The sequence below is a fragment of the Peromyscus eremicus genome, chromosome 8b (assembly GCF_949786415.1).
Source record: "Peromyscus eremicus chromosome 8b, PerEre_H2_v1, whole genome shotgun sequence".
Taxonomy (NCBI): domain Eukaryota; kingdom Metazoa; phylum Chordata; class Mammalia; order Rodentia; family Cricetidae; genus Peromyscus; species Peromyscus eremicus.
Window position 1 is genome coordinate 33,565,784 of NC_081424.1, and position 19,936 is coordinate 33,585,719.

The window sequence follows — 19,936 nt, forward strand, 5'->3', positions numbered from 1 at the left end:
CAGCACCCACCTCATGCTTCTTGGCTGCTTGATTGGTGCACACAATAATTTTCCCCAGCTGACAGCTTCTGATATGATCCCCATATAAATGAACACCACAAGCTCCAAGGGATTTAATGCTGCCAGGCAAGATTAGCCGATCTGTACGTCATTGAACAAATGGAATCACAGATGTTTAAAGTAATGGGTTGGCTCCTACTGCTAAGAGCTGCCCTTTGAATAGCAGCATGGAGTACACATGAACTTGAAGGGCACTTTTGCCATTTGAAGTGATTTTAGATGCACATGTGGACCATGGCTTCTGGAATTGATGCTACACGGAAATAGCTTCGAGACTAATTATCAAATACATCCAAGACAACTTTGAGAATGTTCCAAACCTGGAAGAATTTAGATGTGGCTGGAGTCTCCCAAGAGCAGTCAGAAACACATTCTGTATCTACTTTTAGCTTGCTGTCTGTGGAAAATGGAATTCAGAAACTCCTCAGCAAAAACAGAGAAGATTTCAGGACAAGTAATAAAAGTTAAATGTCCCCTCCCCATTTCTTTTATCATTTAATACAATACACAACACATCTCATAAATCCAATAAATATTTTTTCACTCGTAGACACTGCTCTTTGTGATCTCAAAAGCTCAAAACTTTGGAGTGACAAATAAAATGACTCTGGACTGAAAAAAGGGATTGATGAAAATAGTGTCAACTGAACCTAAGATGTGTGACAATAAAGACAGATCTTACCTGAGTTCACAGGAAGACCTCACACTACTTCCCTATAAGGAAGTCAGTCACTGAGAATCTTGATTCTGTCTGTGGAAGAGACTTCATTATTCCTTTACCCTTCTCCTGCCCATCATGAATACTCAGGGCTGGTCTTCCCACAGGCAATACTTCAGAAGAACACAAGAGGGCGAGGGAGTTCTGTCTTAACATCCTTAAAATAACCATAGGGAAGGTAAGCCTTGTGGAACAGCCGCCATGGGCTTTATTATAGGTCTATCAGATGTCTTATTTCAGAGAATTTGTGCAAACCGTGTGAGTACTGAGTTATTCCAAATCTAAACCAAGAGGCAAATAGAAATCAGAGCGTCAGAAGAGGAAATGTTTAAATCTTTAGAAATGGCTGTTGGCTTTTAACTGTGGCAGCCTCCCTGCTGGGAATAGAGCTCTTTCTTGCCATTATCTGTCAGATAAGCAAGATGTTGTTTCCAAGATCTAGGACAAACAATATTTTTCAAGAAAGCATTACAGAAATTTTCTGCTTCTTCATAAAAATAAGTGTACCTACTTGTGTGTTGTGTGTGCATATATGTGGAGTTTCTCTCTCTCTCTCTCTCTCTCTCTCTCTCTCTCTCTCTCTCTCTCTCTCTCTCTCTCTGTGTGTGTGTGTGTGTGTGTGTGTGTGTGTGTGTATGTGTGCAAATTAGCACTGTCTCAAAAATCTGTGAGCACTTTCCAAATGTTAACATGAGTAATGTCATTATCTGACCACTGGTGTATAGATGTTTCACCGAGGTGTGTGGCTGTATAGAGGTTAGAAGCTTAGTTTCCAAGAACTGCCCACACACAGGGTGCATCACGCTTGTTTATGGGGTGGGACATGTGCCACAGGGAAAGTGTTCTCTAAATCAGCTTCCATTGAAGTTCAGCTCTCCATTGAGCCAAACCTGGACACACTGCCCTCACTCCAGCAATATAGAATTAAATAGGGTTCACACAAATGAAACTCAAAAGGCATCAGAAATAAGCTTTACCAAGCAGCTCTCAGGGATTAGGGATGAATTAGGAGTAGAGCGTTTCACCAGCTGTGGAAGGGCCTGGGTTGAACCCCTGGAGCTGAGAGGATGAAAACATGCCGATGCCTAATTTTTTAAATGAAAGTCTAACTTTCTCTCATACCTCAGCATTAATAAAGAGAACTGAATCTCTGTATTACTGACTTTAATTTTTTTAAATTCTAATCCTCCTGGAACCTTATCAGAAAAATACTGGGACCTTATGTTCATAAAAACCACCCTGAAAGATAAGCTGAAATCACTTTTTTGCCCTCTCCTCAAACTGTGTTCCATGAGCTAATGCAATATCCAGAAATTACTCTATGTATTTGCAAAACACAATTGACTCAAAACATATAAGTAGCTAGGGGGATTTAACTCAGAAAGACTTCTCAATTCTCAAAACATTTAAAAATAATTTTTAGAACACTTGGAAATTTTAGAAAATAATTTATTGAATTCAAATGCTTATTATTGGTTGCCACTAGCATTAGCAAAATTTGGAGAGCCAAATAAATCAAATCTGTGAAAAAAAACTGAGGTTTGAGAGTAATATAATCATAATTCCTACATAAAAGGCCATAAATATTAAACTCAGGAAATCTCACATGAATACATAATGCCCTGCGAGCTAAGTTAATCAAAACTACTACTTCAAAAGAGAACTGTATTTAGGATGACATAGTAGAGACTATATTTTAATTTTTCAGAAAAACAGAGGTTTGCTTAATTTCTATTTAAGTATACATTTCTTGATGATCATTCAACTTCCCTGAATTTCATTTTCTTCATCTGAACCAACATTTTTTTTTTAAAGAGCAAAGATTATTAGGTAATAAATATGACAATGTATTCATCCTCATTACCAAAACAGTATAACACGTAAGGAAACTAAAATTACTTAGACACCAATGAACTATCTGATTTTAATGAGGACATCACGAAACTAAGATGATTGTATATCAGTATTTTGAATAAATATTGGGGTCATTGTAAAACAGCTTTACAGAGGAGTTTAATAGATTATACTTCATTCATTCAAAGATTGAAATTTAAAAAGAAATTACTCAACATCTCCAATTCAAGAGTTCTGGGACCACAAGTACAAAGGCTAGCCGGTAGTGGCATACCTAAGCTGGCCCTTTCATTGCGTGTCCTCTGACATTATTTTTAATTGAAAATAAACAGATACATATGTATATATGTATGAATATATATGTACACTTCCTGAGCATAACAATTGAGAGGCAACAACAAAACTTTAGTTTACCCATATTCTACCAAACTATATAAAAACAACTGTTTAAAAAAAAAAAGCTTCTGAAACAGTTTTTGACAAAAAAAAAATGAAGTTGGTCGTGTGTCATAGCGTTCAAAGAAGGCTATATATAGGGAAAGTCTAGAAAAAAATATCAGAATGAAAGAATAAAATTAACTTAGTATTTTGTGTAGTGATTTTCATTATTTTTCACAGAGTTCATATAATAATTTGAAATCTTTAATAAATGGGAAAATAACTTTTTCCTAACAAGCCGTGTAAGTTTGCTGGACCTTCCCCACATAATTCTGAAAAATCCTGTTTAGTTAATTTAAAATATGCAAATAGTTGGAGAAACTCCAATTTGCAAATAAAGACCTCTTGAGTCTCAAACTAATTTATAATAGTTGTTTCCCAAACTAGGTTTCATAATCATTCTGTATGACTTTTTAAATTGAAATTTAATTATTTGGAGAAATTATTTAGCATTAACTCTCTTCTGCAACTTACTAAGCATTATCTACACATTCTTTTGGTTTCCTATTTTTTTTTCAATTATATCTCTAATTCATATTATCAATATTCTAGAGTCTCAGGGGTTTGTAATGGCCAAGAAAACAGATGTAGAACTACATTGGAACCTGTAAAAATGGTTTGTAAATAAAAGACGTTTTAACTGTGCTCAATGGTTCTTTGAATCATCTCCGTTCCCCTTATTTATACTGAGATTAGTTTAATAAGACTTTTCACTTGGAAAAAAAATCTTTCTTCCGTTTCTTCTCTCTGTGAACCAGAAAGATTGACTTCCCAGAGGAATGTGAAGACACAGTTAGTTTATTGTGTTTAAAAGAGACTTAGGGAGGAGCTGATAAAGCAGCCTTACATCATGAGAACAGTGTTGAAATCCAGAGTGATCCACCCCAGCTACACAGAGAGATGTGGCAGGGACCTGCACACACAGGAAACGCTGTTTTCTTGCAGTTCTCCAGCCCGGCAGAGTACCTGCCACGGAAGAAAGGAGCGAGCAAGGTGGAGGCTGTGGCAGCCTGGACACTCTGAATTTGAGGAAAGAAAATGGATTTCAGTTCAGAGATGACCCAAGTTCTGCTTTCTATCTTTTCCACCTCGGTGTACTTGTTTTGCTACTTCGTCTGCCCCTATGAGAACAGCAGTAGAGAGTCCCCTTTCATAACAAACAGCAATAAACCTTGGTCCAGGTTACCAAGGAAATGAGAGCTGCGATGCTGTGTCCCACTTGGCGGTGGAGTCTTGGGAAGAGCCCACGGAGCTGGCTGGAGACAGGAGCAGCCTGGGACTGGCTAGAGCCAAGAGAAGACAGTCTCTCTTGCAAGCTTGTGTGCTTCAGACGTCAAGCACAATGTGAGATGAAACACGCCAACTTTGTCTCTTCCCTCACTATCTCAGCCCATCTTTTATTATCTTTTTACTTTCAAATATACAAAGCTAGATTATATATTTATCAGCATAAGGCATAGATCCCAAATTCAAGTATTAGTCTCTTAACTGTTGTTTAATTTCTTGAGCTTGTTCTATTATCTGTAATAAAAAATTTAAATTCACACTTACCGTCTTTGAAAGTGACTTTCTCTAGCTCTCCCCTTTTTTTAATAAACAAGGGAAGGAGAACTATTTGAAAGAATGGGTAGTGTTAGTGAATAATGAAGGACATTTTCTGGATCTGAGATTGGTATTTATATTTCACTTTTTAAATATGCTGACATTAAAACTGTTTCCTTTTCTACAGAATAAGTATATTCTGTAGTATTACTGGCATGTAGATATGGGTGGACACTGTACAACTTAAGAAATAAATATATATATGTACTGTTAGAATTAAAGGCTCCATTATATACCTGTACTTGATCAGATTTATATCCCCAAAGATAATCACTCTCTCCTTCTGTAGTCCATCATTATCAACCCTTTTTATGCACTTTCACTGATTAGAATATTTGCATCCTTATGGTTCACACAGCAAGGAAAAACCATCAGTGAACCTAGTGATAGTATCTAAATGGAAGGTAGAGACAAAAGGATCAACATCAAGGCTTCTCTGGGTTACAGGGTAAGTTCAAGCTTCATGGTACCTTAGTAAGTTCCTGTTTAAAAACAACAACAACAAAAAATTAAGTAAGAAGTGGTCTAGACATGTAGCGTGAGTTTGTATGAGGCCCTGGGTTTAGTCCTGAGTATGGGGGGTGGGGGGAAGAAAATCAATAAAATAAAAAGTTCTTTCAAAAGATCAATAAAGTTGGCAAACCTTTCCCATTGCCACAAAGAAAAAGGACAACACCATTTCCAAAATTAAGAATCAAATTCTGCAATTGTCATGGATCAGCACCTTTTTCAGCCATCATCAGAGAAGCTTCCTCCTGCAGCAGATGGGAACAAATATGGAGATAGGCAGCCAGACATTAAACAGAGAATGAAAGACCTTGGAGCACTCAGCCCTAAATGGGATGTCTCCATAAAATCCCTCCCCTTGGAGCTCAGGGAACCTCACGGAAGAGGAGGCAAAAAGAGTTTAAGAGCCAGAGGGGATGGAGGACACTAAGAAAACAAGGCCCTCTAAATCAACATAAACAGCAAAAATAACATGAACTCACAGATACCGTGGTAACATGCACAGAGTTTGCACAGGTTTGCACCAGGTCCTCTGCCTATATGTTATGGCTCCCAGTTTAGTGTTTTATGGTGTTCCTGAGTGTGCAAATGGGTCTCTGGTTCTTGTGGCTTTTCTTCAGCTCTTGTCCTCTTGGTTTGTCCTGTCCAACTTTGACCTGATAGTTTTTGCTTTATCTTAAAAAGAAAAAGAAAAAAAGAATCAAATATGCTATCTCTGTAGAGCTTGCAAATAAAGAGTACAGGTATGGATTCATGGAAGGGAAAGGTATGGGTAATGCTGTGAGCACAAACTCAGCATTTTAAAAGGGGATGGATCTCTCGATAACTTGAAAACAACACACAGATTACCTGAGTTAAATAAGTTCCATAACTATTGAATACACTCAACTCATAATTTTCACTTTTAAAAAAAGAAATCTTCCGATCTATTTAGTTTTACTCATGGATTCTATAATACTTTGGGGGGAAATGTATCAGTTCCACACCATCTTTGCCAAGTGTAGAAGAGACCCACATTAACAAAAGCATGAAACCCACATTAACAAAACCATGAAACATTTGGAAAACACAAAACTAAAACTAGCTTTTCCTCAGCTACAGCAAAAACGCCTCCCATTTGAGTTATTTCTTTGTATTATAGTTAAATATGAATCGCTTGGTGTGTTTTCATTCAGGAACTCTATTGCTTTATGCCAGACTTATTACTTTGATATATATTTTTAGATTCAGGGTGGGAGGCACATAACTTGTAAAGCATTAACTCACAAGAGATTCGTGTGAAGTTTGGTGTGAAGGGAGGCTAATCTGACCATTAAAAACACAAAGAATGGAAAAACTCAATGGATGAAGGGACTTCTACTCCAGAAAGGTGGGGTTAGTGTGCTTCTCTCTCTTTTCTTGCCTATATAGGAATAGCTAAGAACCTTGGGAATTCTATTAAAGCAAGAACAGAAGACTGTGAGAGAAGGTGGTCAAAGTAGAGAACTTGGGACCTGAAAATGGACATAGTGCTAAGTTACTTGATCTTGTTTTGTTTCGTTTTGTCTCAAACTAGAAGCTGGAAAAATTCAAAATCTCAAAGGGCACTGACAGAAAAAACATCAAGAAATACATGAACGGAGACGAGGGAGCCTGACAAGATAGAAATGGTTCAGCAATAACTGTTCTGCTGTATGTACACACCCTGATAGCACATATCCATTCCCCATGTCTGCAAAGGCTTGTATTCATATTTGTGCTTGGGTGGTCTCCCTTTTCATAACGCCTAATATCAGAATTTTTTAAAAAATGTTTTTAACCTCTCTTCGTTGTATTTAAAAATATTCGTGAGCCACAAACATCTCTGAAACATTCTGGGTTCTTTTCGTTGCTGCTGTTGTTTTGATTTTTTGCAATGCAAGGCCAGGGAAGAAATTCTACTGGAGCCTGGTGAAGCTTAGATGGATACAGCCCTAGAAATAGACCCAGATCAACCAACATCTAGAGGCAGAGACCTAGAAAGTATCAGATGACTGCCTAGGTAGCAGGTATCACTTAGCACTCAGATCTGTAGAACAAGAATGTGGCAACAACTAGAACAAGGAGGAAAATGTAATTAATTAGAGGAAAAGCATGACAAGAAAAGCATATGGATGATTCTGGAGGGTGGTGTAGAAGGAAGGCCAGAAAGATGTCTCCACTCCTAAAGGACAATGACATCAGCAGAATCTGGTCAATATAACTATTCTGGAACTATATCAAAGTCTTGTAGCTTTCAGGAGAAGTCTTGTTCAGTAAATTATGATCAATTTCAATCAATTTTAGCTTCCAATTCAGTAGCAGCTACCCATCTCCTCTCTTTAGCCTCATGGCAGGGAACTATGTACCCATGTCTGGAAGAGTTTGAAGACAGATATGAGAGCCAAAGAAATGTTTTCCAAATACTGGAGACCTGTGTTCTGATTGCTGATGGTCACTTCTGTTCACAGAAGCATCAACAACAAACAGGTTGGTGGCCATTGCTACTGAATCTCCCCTTGCAGCTAAAATGATCTTTTGGTGGTTTTCAGGGCTATTGTCCTGTTTCTCCACCTCACTCCAGTTTTTATTTTCCCCTATAGGATCTAGACATCAAATGCTAACACATTCAAAACTGACTTCATCTTGGGGATAACTGAACGAAAACTGCACATGCCTAAGGAAAAACTCAAAAGAAACACAAGCAGAGATGACCTACAACTATAGACAATCAGACAACGGCAAAACTCTGTAAGCCAAGCGAGTGTGAGAATTCCATTCTGATACTACTGTCTTATTAGATAAAAATGCAGAACTTTCCACACTGAATCACAAGTTACATAAAGAAATGGGGAAAGTATGGTATTTCAGAGGGGAAAAGACCTGAGGCAAGGTTATATTAGACAAAGACCTTACCTGTCATAGAGATGCCAAAGAGTGATATTTAGGTGAAAAGTCAGGAATAAAAATTAATGGACATGATGGAAATATCAATAAAAGAAGAGAAAGTCTTACCACTGTCAGAAAAATTATCATTAAAAATAGAGGTGAAAACAAATGTTGGTAAGTCTGTGGGGGGAAAAGAATTCTTATATAGTACTGGTGTGAATGGAAATCAGCGACGCTATTATGGAAACCACTATGGAGATTTCTCATATAATTAACACTAGAACAGTCATATAGTCTAACAAGACTACTCCTGGGAATATAACAAAGAGAAATTGGTCAGTATACCACAGGGACGCTCACTTACCCATGTCTATTGTGCCATTACTCATAATAGTCAAGTTATGCCCTCAGTGTAGGTACCACCAACAAGTGAATTGATGGCAAAAATGTATATCTACACACTGGAGTTTTAGCGAGCCATGAAGAATAAAATTGTGTTGTTATCCAGAAAACAAATGGATGGAATTGGAGACCATCCTGCAGACTGAAATAACCCAGACCTAGAAAGACAAGTATCATGTTTGCTCTGGTGTATGAACCTAGCTTTTATAAATAACATAGAAACAGAAGGGGATGAAAGTATTTGGGGATGGAAGAGCATAAGCATAAGAGAGGATGGGAGATAGTGATGGGGAGGGGATATGTGCGATGAATAGTATATTTGAAAATATATGTCTTTATGAAAAACATCATAGCTAGGCCATGGTGGCACATGCCTTTAATGCCAACACTTGGGAGGCAGAGGCACACAGATCTCTGTGCATTCAAGGCCAGCCTGGTCTACAAAGGGAGTTCCAGGACTGTTATACAACAGCCAGGACTGTTATACAAAGAAACCCTGTCTCAAAAAAATCAAGAAAAAAGAAAGGAAAAAAAAACAAGAAAGAAAAGAAAAGAAACACTTTATACAATATTCATTAATTTTAAACAGGAAAAAGAAAAGCCAGCCAGGTGTGATGGAAGGCACACATGTAATTCCCCATAGTCCTAGCACTTAGTCGAAGGATGCGGGAGAATCCAGAGTCCAAGGACAGTCTGAGGTACATGAGACTTTGCCCCAAAAAGTGACTCAAGGAAGTACATGAGCAGATAGAAAAGGCTTTTGTGAACTTGAGGGCAGCACGATGGAAATTACTGTGACAAAGGAACAGACAACATGAAAGACAGAAGAAAACTGAACAGAATCTAAGGGACCTGTGGAAGAATGTTACATCATGCCAGTGCCTATGGGAGCCCCAGAGAAGGAAGAGAGAAAGGGAGGCTTGTAGTTGTTTGTTTGTTTGCTTGTTTTACTCTTTATTCTTTGCTCTTTGGGAACCCACCACCAAGTTCCCAAATAAATATACCAAGGCTTATTCTTTCTTATGAATGCCTGGCCTTAGCTTGTATTGTTTCTATACAACTATTCTCTAACTTAAATTTTTTTTAAAAAAATGTCTGCCTTTTGCCTCTTGGCTTTTACCTTTTTCTATTTCTGTATATCTTTTCTTTACTTCTTATTCTGTGTCTGACTGTGTGGCTGTGTGGCTGTGTGACTGTGTGACTGTGTGACTGTGTGACTGTGTGGCTGTGTGGCTGTGTGGCTGTGTGGCTGTGTGAGTGGCCCCTGGTGTACTCCTCCTTCTTCTCTGTCTTTCCTCCCAGATTTCTCCTATTTGTTCTCTCTGCCTATGAGCCCCTATATCTCTTTCCTGCCTTGCTATTAGCCATTCAGTTCTTTATTAGACCAATCAAGTGTTTTAGACAAGCAAAGTAACACAGCTTCACAGAGTTAAGCAAATGCAACGTATCTTTGCATCATTAAACAAATATTTGACAGCATAAACAAATGTAACACATCTTCAACTAAGATTCCATAACAGGGGCTACAGAATCTATATGAGTTATGGTTGAGATTTCAAATGTTTATAAAAACATGAATACAAACAACAAAGTTTATCAAACCTCAAGGAAGATAAGAGGAAAGAGAATGACCTGGGCACCTTTCAAGACACAAAAACAGAGGGTCTTTGGAAATAGGAAGACAGAGCAGCATGTCACATACACAGCACGTCAGGAGCAGAATTTCCATCAGAGTCTTTGGAGGCCATACATCAGGAGACCTACATACCCAAAGTGCTAAACTTCAGAAAACAGAAGAAATACATCTGTCAACCACTATCCTATATCCAGCCAAACTGTTCTTTAGAAATGAGAAAGAAATGAAGACATCTCAAAAGTGAAAACATTGAGAGTTAAAACTAAAGGTCAGAGCTTCAAGATATTAAATACAATTCTCATGTTACCCCAAAGAAAATAGCTGTAAAATGAGAATAAAAGGAAATGAAAGGGAATTAAAATATTTCAATAAAAAGATCAACTAAACAAATTAACATAACCATGCAAGAAACAAGAAATAAAAGGCTGTATGTCAATAAAAAATAATCCCAGAAGAAATCCTTCAATAGCAATAATCACTTAAAATGGATGAAACCTGGCATTCAGAAGAAAGAAACAGGAACAATGAATAAAACCATATATCTCTACAATGATATAAGAGATCCCACTCTATATTCAAAGACATGAATATAATAAAAAATGGAAAGACGGGGAAAGAAGTGCATGTAAATAGGAATCAGAAAAGAACATGGATGGCTGTACTGCTATCAGATGAAAGTCCTGTTTTAAAAAAAAATGGTTACAAGTTGGAAGGAAAAGTAACAGAATTGAAAGGAGAAATGGACAGTTCTGTAATAGTAGCCAGAGACCACAAGGCCCAACTCTCAATAACAGAACTATACTCCAGCATGAAAGAGTAGAGAAGTTGAACATGCAATAAACCAAACCAGATTAAAAAACAGATGTGCACACTCTACTCAAAACAACTGCACTCATGCTCAGGGTTCACGTGGAACATTTTTCTAGGATACAAAATATGGAGCCTATAAATTATGTTTCAATAAACTTAAAAAGGTAGATAGCATGCAAAAAAAACATATCCTCTTTGATCGTCAGGATAAAGTAAGAAATAAATAACTGAAAAAAATGAAAAGTTCATGAAGTTGTGAAAATTAAATGACATGCTCTTAAACAACCAAAGGATCAAAGACCAATCAAAGGAAAAGTAGATGATAGAGATAAACAAAACAAAACAAAATGGCACAGTAGCTGTTACAGGACACAGTGAACACGGTACTAGTGGAGAAATTTATGGCTATAAAACTTACATTAACTGTAAGAAAGATATCAAAACAACAATCTCATTTTATGACTTGAGCTAGAATAAAAGAAAACAAAAACAAATTAAATTCAAAACTAAGCAAAGAAGGAGAAGAGATAAATTAAAGAAAATGGAAACACAATAAAAAACGCAATAGAACCAAAAGCTGGTTTCTTGAAAAGATTAAAAAAATTAGAAAAATTATCAGTTATATGGATGAAAAAAATAGAACGGCACAAATGACTGACATGAGAAATGAGGACATTATTACAATTCTACAAAAATGCAAAAGATTATTGTTAAAACATCACTATGGATATTTGTATATCAGTGAACCAGATACCTCAGATGAAGGAGACAGATTCACAGAAGTGTAAAATCTACCAAGATTAAGTCGTGAAGAATAGAACTTAGAGCTAGCAAGAAATGTGAATGAATAATCAAAAACCTCTAGCTAATCAGTGAAAGACCTATGGACACCCTGGTGACTTCTGCCAAACATTTAAAAATAAGATCACCTTCATCATTCCAAACACTTTGAGAAGACTTTCTGACTGATTCTGTGAAGTTACTCTCACCCAGAAACCACTCTAGACAAAGCCAGAATAATATATGAACCAACAAGATACTGGAGAACTAAGTTCAACAATCATTACCAAAAAGAAAAAAGAAGTGTTAGTGAGAATATAGAGAAACTAGACCCCTGTGCACTGTTGGTAGGAATCTAAAAACCAGCTGAGTGGAAAACAAGATGGAAATTTCTTCCAAAATTAAACACAGTATTAGCATATGACCAAGCTATTCCACATCTGTTTGTTTGCCTAGAACTGAAGACAGTCTTGGGATTTTAGCAACCAAGTTTCTAACAGCGTTATTACAATCAAATATCAAAACAATACACATATACCTATGAATATGCACACACTCAAACACATGCACATTCACACACCAACAGACACACTTGTACACAAAACTCATGTATGCAGTATGAACACTCATACACACAAACACACATGAACTCAGGCATATAGACACAAGCATGCACAAATAGATATTCACACAAGCACACATATACATATTTACACACAAAAATAACAACACACAAGCATGCATACATATGCACAGACAAGAACACACACGTGCACACATACATACATAAAGGAATGCATTTGCACACACACAAATACATTCACATATTGACATACACATGAATAGACACACACATACATACACACATAATGCAGACATACACATACCCACAACATACAGAAACACATGTGCACACACTCACATAAATATACATATACTAATGCACATACATACATACACATACATATGAATGTACACACATGCACATGTGCACACACTCATATAGACATGCACATGCATACACATTTTATTAACTCATATGATCACACATGAAAATACACACATAGAATCACATAGAAATACATACAAAAATATGCATGCACATATACACACAAATATACAAACTCATACAATGCACACAGATGTGCCTGCACACACATACCTATGAATAAGCACATGTGCATACACATATACACATGTATAGAAACATGTGTATATATAAACAGAAAATACTCATATACACACATAAACACAGTGTTTGTCTTAGTTTGGGTTTCTATTGCTACGACAAAACACCATGACAAAAGCAAGTTGGGGAGGAAAGGGTTTATTCAGCTTACACTTCAACATTGCTGTCCATCACTGAAGGAAGTCAGGACAGGAACTTAAACAGAGCAGGATCTTGGAGGCAGGAGCTGATGCAGAGGTCATGGAGGGGAGCTGCTTACTGGCTTGCTTCCCCTGACTTGTGCAGCTGTTTTCTTATAGAGCCCAGGAGCAGCTACTCAGGGATGGCACCACCCACAGTAGGCCTCACACATCAATCACTAATTGAGAAAATGCCTCACAGGCTTGCCTGCAGGCCAGTCTGATGGAAGCATCTTTTTTTTATCCTCAAAACATATTTGTTTACTGACTGGGATTTCAGATTTTTACTAACAAACATCATCTGTTTTTGTTGTTGTTGTTGTTGTTTTTTGAGGGGGGGGGTCTATTTTAAATGGCTGTATAAGGACAGGTACGTCTGCATTACATTAATTGAATATGCAATCTCATAAAAGTCTGTAAATCCTTCTGGGCCTAGCCTCTTTCATTTCTTTATTTCCTTCCTTCCTTCCTTCCTTCCTTCCTTTCTTTTTCTTTCTTTCTTCCTTCCTTCCTTTCTTTCTTTCTTTTTTCTTTCTTCCTTCCTTCCTTCATTTATTTATTTTACCTCCCAACAGCAGCCTCTCCTCTCTCCTCCCACTCCCTCCCCTCCCTCCCATCCTTCCACTCCTTTTCCCCCCTTCCCCTCTGCCCCTCCTCTGTAATCACTCAGAAAGTTACAGACCTCCCATGGGCTTGCAAAGCATGGCATATCAAGCTGCTATAAGAGCAAGCACATCTCCCTGAATTCAGGCTGGGTAATGCAATCCCTATGAGGAATAGGTTCCCAAGAGCCAGTCAAAGCACCAGAGACAGCCCTGCTCCCATTGCCCGGAGTCCCACACATAGACCAAGCTAAACAACTATCACACATATGCAGAGGACCTAGGTCGGTCCCATGCAGGCTCCCTGGTTGTTGGTTCAGACTTTGAGTTCCCATGAGTCACGCTAGTGGTTTCTGTGGGTTTTCCCGAGATGTTCCTGACTGCTCACCCCCCCCCCCAGTTCATTTCCTACAATCCCTCCTCCCTCTCCTCAGCAGGACTCCTGAAGCACTGAGACTCTAAAAGCCAGAAGAGCCTGGATAGAAGGGAAGCATTTTCTTAACTGAGGTTCCCTCTTCCTAGATGACCCACGCTTGTCTGTCAAGTTGACATACAAACTAACCCGGACACTTTCAGACACAAATGGAAGGGCAGTCTGACAGGTGCAATATGGATGAACCCTGAGAACAAACCTGATTCCACCAGATTAGTCAAAAAACACAAAGGAAGGAAGAGAAGTGGCAGTTGGGAGGGGAGCCAGGGAGTGAGAGGGGGGAGCTTGTTTCATGTTTAGAACCCCAGTTTCACAAGATGAATGGAGCTATAGAAGAGCATGGTGGTGCTGTTTTCACATCATCCTGACATTAGTAGATATGAAAGAAATGTATCAAAACATTGATGACAGTCAATCTCATGTTGAAAATATGGATGGCAGGGGAGAGGCCTTCAGCTAGGGAAGATGTAGGCTAGCTATTTAGGATGAACTTCAAATGCACCAGACACCTTGGCATTCTCCACCTGAGGAAACTATGGAGTTCATGTTTTTATAGTTCTAAATATCTAAAAGTAAATCTCAGGAGTCATTGCACAGGGATTCTCTTCACATTCACAACAGTGCCTAGCCCACAGTCTTGCTATTCACTGGTTAATGACGTGTTATCTGGCTCCGCAGATCGGCCATACTTCTGGCCTGCATGAGACACAGCAAGCATGTTCTGTAGAACCTAGAGCCTCTGTCTGGGAAAGCAAATAGCAGCTGAATCAGGGGCTCTTTGGAAGCAATATGTAAATGATTTCAGTGAGGGGGTCAATGGGGTCAGTGCTAAATGGACTTCGCTTCTAGTCATTGTGAAATGATCTGCGGGCTGGGTTCCAGCGTGAGAAGAAATGAGTTGGTTTAAAAAAGAAAAAAGAAAAAAAAAACCATGATAATCTAAACAAGTTAATAGCCAAAACACAAGCAAAGTTGGCTGTTTTTGTTACACAAGAGGTTTTGCTGAGGATTTTTGTTTTGTTTTTTAATTCCTGTCCACATAATAAACACTGGTGTTTATTTTAAATGGTATGGAGAGAGGGTGAGTGTTAGTGGGACAGTCACTGTACGAAGCCGACTGACTATAAGGCGCGTCAGTTCAATTCAAATGCCCACTTTGGCATTTTTCATTACATTTTTAGTTGACTTTTTAAAAGTATTTTGAACACCCAGCCTGAATGCCAACCTGTGAGTAGATGAATCTAATGGGGGGGGGGGGGCAGCTAGCATGGGTCTTACACAGGTGACTTATAGTTCCTTTGAAGTCTCCACAAATGCCCTAATCACAGTCATGAGCCCCATGTACTTCCTGCAAGACTTTCTCAATAGGGGGATTAAGTCTCCGGAACACAAAAAGCCAAGAAAAAGTTACAGAATGCGACTGCCAAACATCAAGTGGAAAAAACTATCAGTAAGAAAAAGAGGATCGACTTTGAAGTAAAACAATGAGTGTTTTATCTCCACAAGCTGTCACAGATGTCTTTTCTCCTGGGCTTTGTGTATCTACTCTCACTCCAGTGCCTTGTACCTGACTTAGGCACATCATCCTGCAGTCCAACTCTGATACCGTCACTCCTCAGCTCGTAAACCAACAGTGACTGCTCATTATCTGGAGAATAAAGTCCAAATTTGAACCTCAATTCAACCCTCATACTAGCTTCCCACGGCACCCTGTCTTAAGAGTCCTTCAGTCCCATTACCTTTCGGGCCCTTGTGGACCAACCAATGAGAACCACTCTTGATGATTTATGTACCTAACATGGACTTCCCTGCCTCCTAGTTTTTGTCTTCTTGTCCCCAACCACTTGAAGTAGCTGTGGAGTTAAGTTCTCCCTGAGTTCACAAACCTAGCTCACATACCCCTGCTACAGCCTGAATGTGTCCTGTTCATGTCATAGGTTAGAACACTAACCTCCAATGTGATTATCTGAGGCCACAAAAGGGCCTTCAGGGAGGTAATTGTGGTTAAATGATGCTGTAAGAGTAAGCCACTAATCCCATAGGACTTTGTCCATGTAATATACGGAGGAGCTCTAGAAATCCCTCTGTGTGTACTTCTGCACACATAGGACACTGCAAGATGTTGGCTGGAGGAGAAGCCACATGAGAAATCAGCTCTGTGGACCTTGATCATGGACTTCTAGCCTCCAGCAGTATGAGAAACAACTATTATTTAGCCTTTGCAGACAATTCCACTATCTTGTCAACAATCCTTCCCTGATCATTTCCTTTCTCCATTCTTAAGGAACTTGATTAATATTCCACATTAATATTTCATCAATATCTCTACAATAATACTTATAACTTCACAGCATCATTTCCTGTGGATCTTGGCCTCATGAAGACAAAGCTTGATCATTATCTAATGTAAAGTGGTTGGGATGATCATGGCTCAACCCTGGTGTTTTAACTCCTTGCTCTAGGGACTCATTCTTGTTCTGTCAGTTTGTCCAGTCCGGTACTTCCATCCAGCTGATTGTTAAAGCTGACCAATAAAGCTCAAGTCATGCATGCTCCAGAAGCATGAGGGAGGAAGATAGAAAAAGGGAGGCAATAGTGTTTGTCTTCTCCTCATTTGAAGCCTTGTTAGAAATTCCAATCAACCAACCATCCAGGTTAAGATTTCAGTAACCCGCCGGGCGGTGGTGGCGCACGCCTTTAATCCCAGCACTCGGGAGGCAGAGCCAGGCGGATCTCTGTGAGTTCGAGGCCAGCCTGGACTACCAAGTGAGTCCCAGGAAAGGCGCAAAGCTACACAGAGAAACCCTGTCTCGAAAAACAAAAAACAAAAAACAACAACAACAAAAAAAAGATTTCAGTAACCACAGACTGTGGTGATATTATGTTCCCCAAAATTTTGTGCACCCTAATAAACTTATCTGGGATCAGAGGACAGAACATCCACAAGATAGAATAGAGGCCAGAAAATGGTGGCACACACACCTTTAATCCTATCACTTGGGAGGCAGAGATCCATTTGGATCTCTGTGAGTTTAAAGCCACACTGGAAATAGCCAGGCATGGTGATTCATGCCTTTAATCCCAAGAAGTGAGCCTTTAATCTCAGGAAGTGAGGGCAGAAAGCAGAAAGGTATATAAGGTGTGAAAACCAGGAACTAGGCTGGTTAAGCTTTTAGGCTTCTGAATAACAACAGTTCAGCTGAGATCCATTTGAATGAGGACTCAGAAGCTTCCAGTCTGAGGAAACAGGATCAGCTGAGGAATTGGCAGAGTGAGGTAGCTGTTGCTCGTTCTGCTTCTCTGATCTTCCAGCATTCACCCTAATACCTGGCTCCAGGTGTGTTTTTATTAATAAGACCTGTTAAGATTCATGCTACAACAGACTGATTGTGTACAACACCTAACTCCAAGCCACCTACGTGTGAGCTCCCTGGGGACATGTTCATTCATTGTGACTTATGCAACCTGAATAGTGTGATGGACTGAGTTTTGTTCATGTAGAACACTAGGAAAGAAAGATCTACTGAGTGAATTCATTGGTATTAATTTACTTAAACTAATAATACAGGTCATGTAATAATGCAGATCCTACCCATGTCCTGTTGCATGCTCAGATGTATGAACACCCTAAATAAGATCTGATGTCAACACTGACATTACAATAGAAAGTTGTTTTTTCGTGCTGAATTTTCTCAAGAGTGGAGTTTCCCTTCGTTCTTGTGAGAGTAAGACAGACTATTTTTCTAAACACTTCTTTAAATTGTGTGTGTGGGGTGTGGTGTGGTGTGTGTTCCAATGGAGACTAGAAGAACGAATCATAGTCCCTGGAGCTAGAGTTACAGACAGTTGTGAATCACCTGAATATGGGTCTGGAAACCAAAATTCTTTGGTCTTTTAAAAGAACAAGAACCCTTAACTACTGAGCCATCTCACCAGCCCCTATTTGTCCAAACTCTTCTATAGGTAATGAATTGTTAATATGGATAGCATACCCTCTTCTTCTCCCTCTTACTTTCTTCTCAATAAAAGACCATAAGCATAGATATTTGAAGCAAACACAATGGCTGTGTGTATTTCCAGGATAGGGAATACCTTTCTACTATAAACCTGGTGGCTTAGGCACCATCAAAAGTTCATGCTTTCATCTTCTCCCGGGGATTATGGTGAGGTTGATTGGGCAGGATGCTGGTTTCTGTTTGTTTGTTTGATTTTGCTTCTTTTTTTGTTACCCAATTAAAACCCCACCCTTTGCTCTTGGGATGTTACGAGGCTCGAAACATTCAACTATTTTCTTCTGGAAGCTCTTCTATCTTTTGTTTTCTTTTTCTTCACTCTTACTCTTCATTCTCCAAACCTGGGTAGTGATGTGAGATCGGCACCAGCCAACACAGTGACAGGAAGTGTTAATTCCCACTCCCTCCCCTCTTGTCACAATCTGTGGAGATCCAGGGGAGACATACAGTCACATGCGGCAGACACACAACTCGATACCAGAGTAGCACTTCCTCTCCGTCAGTCTCACAGTGCACTCTGGCTGACAGTAGACGAGAACTGTGACTCTCATGGGCAAATGTTAAGATTCCTAGCCCCAATCCTGCCCACAGGAGTCTAAATCTCTCTTGGACTTTTTGAGCTAAAGGCATCCATGAAACACAACACAACCTCCCTGGCCTCACTCTGACCTCCACCGTGCCTTTTTCCTACGAGCACAATTAGCACAGAAGCATTCATACCCAGCAAGGAACCCTGCCAGGTCTAGCAGAAACACCTAGAGAAATCAGGGTATTGGTTTGTTTATCCTAACTCTTCCTTGCTCCGATGTATCCAGTCAAAGCCTATGGCAAAAAACAGATGTTGTTAATAAGGCAGTAAGAGCCACTATTGCCCATTTTCCCAGGAGTGCAACTGAAGGATTTTCTGTGAATCTGGTAACAAATGACAAATTGCTCATGTCTATTTTCATGAAATGTTTTGACTGCTGAAGTTGTTCCATAGCAGTTCATTAAAGGACCCATAAAATATGTAAGTTTACATTTTATAAAAAGATCATCAGGAATTTCTTGGCTGATAGTCTTGCTTCTATTCGGCATCTGTTTTCTATTTTCCAAAGGCTCACAGCAGGAGTTGTCCAACTGTATATTAGAGCAGTTGATCTAAGCTGGATGAAAACATTGTAACTTGTTATTAAAGATTAGCAACCCACCAATGAAGCTTCTTTTGGAGGCAAGGAGCAATGTGTACGTAGCACATCTGGCTTCAAAATATTAAAAAATGATAAACACTCACCGACACAATCCATCTGTTCCCTGCATCTGCATCATTGTCCCACTTTAAAAATAGGACACGCACTGAACTTCATGCTACACAGAGCTAAAAACATTTTTGCTCCTCAGTATCCAGGCAGGGGTGACTGATGGAGGGTGATTCTGAAGGAACGTCACACTTATCATGTGCATATGAAGACGTTTTGGAAAAAGGGTTAGAGACAAATTCCACAGTAAAGTGGGGTGCCCTTGACGTGAAACTGGGGCTAAAATACTGCAATTCACAGACTAATATTTTTGATAAAAGAGTGTTAGGAGTGCAGCAAAGGCAATCTTCTTTAGCACTCTTAGTAGCAGCTAGCATCTATTAAATGCTTAACCTGTGTCAGGCCTGATGCCAAACCCTTTACACGCATTACCTCAAGGAAGCCTCATAACCAGGTCCACAAGTCCACTCAAGGCAAGGAAATGGAGCTGAGCTGAGCTTCTCATGCAGGTTACAGAGCTCCTTCTCGGTGATGCCATGTCCTCTCCTTGTTCAGTGTGATGGTAGGGCCCACTCTCTTGTGTCCCTGC

At 39.2% G+C, this 19,936-nt stretch overlaps 1 long non-coding RNA gene across 1 annotated transcript; it reads right to left on the reverse strand.

Annotated features, from left to right (window-relative positions):
- Positions 1 to 3,897: 3,897 nt before the first annotated feature.
- Positions 3,898 to 19,931, reverse strand: LOC131918877 (uncharacterized). The gene is made up of 3 exons (XR_009381111.1): positions 19,780 to 19,931; positions 5,662 to 5,854; positions 3,898 to 5,427 (listed from the first exon to the last, which is right to left on the reverse strand). It is a non-coding gene; the product is annotated as an uncharacterized LOC131918877 (long non-coding RNA).
- Between the last annotated feature and the right edge of the window lie 5 nt (positions 19,932 to 19,936).